This window comes from Protobothrops mucrosquamatus, unplaced genomic scaffold (assembly GCF_001527695.2).
Source record: "Protobothrops mucrosquamatus isolate PMUCROS unplaced genomic scaffold, P.Mucros_1.0 scaffold49, whole genome shotgun sequence".
Classification (NCBI taxonomy): domain Eukaryota; kingdom Metazoa; phylum Chordata; class Lepidosauria; order Squamata; family Viperidae; genus Protobothrops; species Protobothrops mucrosquamatus.
The window spans coordinates 1503105-1508054 of record NW_015386431.1 but is presented as its reverse complement, the minus strand read 5'-3'; positions in this window follow the sequence as shown (position 1 = coordinate 1508054).

Sequence of the window (4950 nt, the reverse complement as noted above, 5' to 3'; positions counted from 1 at the left end):
GAGCATTCACCGCTTCTGGAGGCAGGTTGTTCCACTGGTTAATTGTTCTAACTGTCAGGAAGTTTCTCCTTAGTTCTAGGTTGCTTCTCTCCTTGATTAGTTTCCACCTGTTGCTTCTTGTCCTGCCTTCAGGCGCTTTGGAAAATAGCTTGACTCCCTCTTCTTTGTGGCAGCCCCTGAGATATTGGAACACTGCTATTATGTCCCCCCTCGTCCTTCTCTTCATTAAACTAGACATACCCAATTCGAGCAGCCGTTCCTTATATGCTTTAGCCTCCAGTCCCCTAATCATCTTTGTTGTTCTTCTCTGTACTCTTTCTAGAGTCTCAACGTCTTTTTTACATCGTGGTGACCAAAACTGGATGCAGTATTCCAGGTGTGGCTTTACCAAGGCATTGTAAAGTGGTATTAACACTTCACGTGATCTTGATTCTATCCCTCTGTTAATGCAGCCTAGCACTGTGTTGGCCTTTTTGGCAGCTGCAGGACACTGCTGGCTCATATTTAGGTGATTGTCCACTAGGACTCCAAGGTTCCTCTCACAGTTACTACTATTGAGCAAGGTACCCCCTATACTATACCTGTACATTTGGTTTTTCTTGCCTAAATGTAGAACCTTACTTTTTTCACCATTGAATTTCATTTTGTTAGACAGTGCCCAGTGTTCAAGTCTGTCCAGATCCTTCTGTATCTTAAGCCTGTCTTCTGGAGTGTTGGCTATTCCTGCCAGCTTGGTGTCGTCTGCAAATTTGATGAGTTCCCCATCTATTCCCTCATCCAAATCGTTGATGAAGATGTTGAAGAGCACTAGGCCCAGAACAGAGCCCTGGGGCACTCCACTACACACTTCCCTCCATGTAGATGCGGTTCCATTGAGGACCACGTGCTGAGTATGGCCGGTCAGCCAGCTACAGATCCATCTGGTAGTGATGCTGTCTACCCCACATTTTTCTATCTTATCCAGTAGTAGATTGTGATATACTTTATCAAATGCCTTACTGAAGTCCCAGTAAATTATATCCACAGCATTCCTTTGATCCACTAATTTTGTCACTTGGTGAAAGAATGCAATAAGATTTGTCTGGCATGATCTATTTTTGACAAACCCATGTTGGCTTTTAATAATGACTTTGTTTGCCTCTAGGTGCTCGCTGATTCATTGTTTGATTATCTTTTCCAGGATCTTCCCAGGTATTGAGGTCAGGCTGATAGGTCTGTAATTTCCTGGGTCCATTTTTTTTCCCTTTTTTGAAGATGGGAACTACATCAGCTCTTTTCCAGTCCTCTGGTAGTTTCCCAGTGCTCCAGGATCTTTGAAAAATATAGTTCAGTGGTTCTGAGATCACATCTGCCAGTTCTTTGAGAACCTTGGGGTGTAATCCATCTGGTCCTGGCAATTTGAACTCATCTAGACTGGACAGGTGCTGACTTACCATTTTCTTGCCTATCTTAACTTGTGTTTCTATTCTTTTTTTATGGCACTATTTTTGATAGGTTGGTCTGTCTTTTCCCTTTGTTTTTTTTTTTATTGAAAATTTTTAAAAGTTTTACAATATAACTCCCCTCCTCCCCAAAACCCACCCTTCCCCACCCCCCTCCCTCCCCAGAGCCAATCACAGGGTTAACAATACAATAAATATACTCTGTCTTAGATTATGTCACTATTAAATTAACAATTCTATAACATCCTTTAGCTCTCTTCTAAACAAACATATTAAACATTATTGTTACTAATTAAAATGAAATAAACTACATTAACAATCTAAAATTTACTCAAAAACCAAATGAAACTTTTTAGTTCCATATTTATTCTCAATATAATCTATCCATCTTCTCCAAACCAAAATATATCTTTCTTGTGAATAATCCTTCAGGTAGGCTGAAATCTTAGCCATTTCTGCTAAATTTGAAACTTTAAATGCCCAATTTTCTATAGTGGGCAAACGTTCTGTTTTCCAACATTGAGCTACTAATAATCTTGCAGCAGTTATCAAATTCAGCATCAAATCCATTTCTTTTTTGTCCAAATTTTCCATAATGCCCAACAAAAATAACTGTGGCTTAAACTTTATCTTTTTCTTAAAAATATTTTGAATATTCCACCATATCTTTATCCAAAATGCTTTAACCGCCCTGCAAGTCCACCACACATGAAAATAAGTTGCATCTAAATTTCCACATCTCCAACATTTGGGTTGTAGGTTAGGATACATACGGGACAATTTTTGAGGATCCAAATGCCATTTGTGTAAATGTTTGTTTTGTGAGCTGCCCAACATTGTCATACGTAATATGGGTAGTCACATAAGTACTTGTCCCCGATTTGAAATATTTTCATTGATTAAGCTAACTAAAATTCAAAGTTACAAAATATATTTGTCTTTATCGATGGTATACATCAATGGTTATCAACCTATTCTTTACCACGGACTGAACTCAAGATTTAAATCATAACATTTCTTCAAGCCTTCGTGGACCCCGTGATGACATCACCTTCCCCAGGGGTCTGTGGACCACAGATTGAGAACCACTGGTATACATTGTTCAGCAACAAGAAACTTTCTAATAAAGATGTAAGTTGCAATTTTACTCATAGTTTCTGGAAGGCATGATCCTATGATGATACTTTGGGACCCAATCAATGTTAAAAAAGAATTAAAAATGACAAAAACATTAGTACTGAGCCACATATTGATTCTAGTTCTAACACAAATCATTCCATGGGCTTAGTAAAATATATTTAAATATTTTTAAGCATAAGGAAAGTAATAATTAGAGGTATTATTCTTCCCTAAGGCCCGAATTACCAAAAAAACTTAGGAGTTGAGAAAAGTTTGAGAGTCATCTATGGTAGGAATGTTTCCATCATATCCTCTTCCATTTTTTTTAATGCAAATATTTTGGAGTAATTCCATACTGCTATAAGCATGCGGAGTAAATCTAACATACAAGGAATAAAGTGATTGTGGAAGGGCCTCAATTATGTTTAAGCAAAGGGAGGCTTATGAGTGATACACCTCCACAAAGCTGTGCTATCTACCTTTGGAGGTGGTAAACTGTCTAGGTATTGATTAAATATTAAATTAATTGTCTATGTTATAAATGTGCTGTTAAGAAATCAGATATAGCTTTCAAGCACTCATAGCGATGCCAAAACAAGAAGAAACACAATAAGATATTGGAAACACTCACCGTTTATTCTGGCTAGGCCACTCAAATACAGAGGTGATGATGTGGAGCTGTTGTGCTCCCCAAATAAAAAACATTCAGGTTACTTTGTTCCTCTCTTTGCTTTCGACAAGCAGCTTATCGGGGCTCTAATTTCTCCTTAGAGCTTTCACAGGACTGGACTGACAAGCACAGGGGTGAACGCATCTTTCCACTTCGGGAAGTGTGTTTTTGCCAAGTTTTTTTCTGCTGTCACTTACAACTAAGAACAAACATAAGCAACAGCTGCTGATTTGGCTCATTTCAAATCTATAATTATCCCTCCACTTGTTTTTCATAGGAGGACCCCTTTGGTGGGAACTCAGAATCATGGAAATAATTTGCATCAATCTTTTCCAGTTGGGACACATTCCTTCTACCATCGTTCAGTGACATAAAATAAGGTCAATTATTCAAAAGAGAAGAAAGAAATGGAAAAGCAAAAAAAGAAGGTAAAAGAAAAATGCCTTTAAATTCCCACTTTGTTGTTATTAAAACATAAGAGCCAGAAAGGAAAAAGGGCTCAGGGCTTTTGAAGTTGTGGCCTAAAAACTATGTGAAGTTTATACATTTGTGCTTACTATTCAAAGGTGATTGGACTAACTAAAGGCTATTACTATATTAACTTCCCAATGACCTTTCTCTTGAATATAGTTTCCACAGGGCAGACGTGATATAGTATGAGTAGCTATGGAACTAATGCTTAAAAAGTCCTAAATTGTAATCATAACAGACATAATATGCACAGTTATTAAGAATTAGATGATTCAGAATGCAATTCCAAAGAGGCTTATCTTAAATGTTAAGTCTCAATAATTGCAGTGGTTTAATCTATATAAATAAAAATGTAAATGTTCGTTTGTTCAAAATCTTAAATCTCCGAAAGTTCTTCACTGATTGCTTTGAAATTTTGACACAACGTTGCATTTGAATATGTGCGTGTTTGTATATACCTACTATTATACAGATGTCACACCTGTGACAGGTAAAAGCTCTTTTCTTTCTTTTCCATTTAACCAGACTGAGCCACAGCAACGCATGACCGGGTACAGCTAGTAATATATAAATATGCATATGATTGCTTTGAAAGTTTACATATCTCTATGCTTTTACCTGTAGTATCTCTGTGAAAAGATGCTATTTGAGTGTTACAAAGGATAAGGATCTTGTGTCAAGAAAACCAGAAACTGTGTTATTCATTTTCTCATACCTCACAGGATATCAAAAGTGGGGCTCTGTAAATTATGGGCTAATCTTTAGGAAGAGGATTTGGCAGTGGAATAACTGACAAAAAGACATCGCTCAGAAATCCTAATACAGAATAAGTTATGATGAGATTACTGCAGAATTTAGTGTAACAAATGATAAAAGTGGCTCTATATTCAACCAGGTTTTATTGGCATTACAAGGCAATGAATAGAGAGGCAAGATGACATATCTGATATGGGGGAAAGGACACATTTTTCTAATATTGGTCAGTAAATCAGTCAACACTATCTATTAATCTAGCAGATCACTTAGATTTGCCATTTAGAAAGTTAGCAAAGTGGGAAATTGTAAGGAACAGAGCAAAATATAGTTGAATGGCCTAGAAATAAAACAGGAAAATAACTTGCCAGTTTCTACTGGTTTAATTATTTCTTCATTGTAAACATATTTTCAACAATCAAGTGACACTGGTGTGCACATGTTGTCAGACAGAATAAACAGAAATCAAATTATGTTATTGATGCTAAGAGGTGG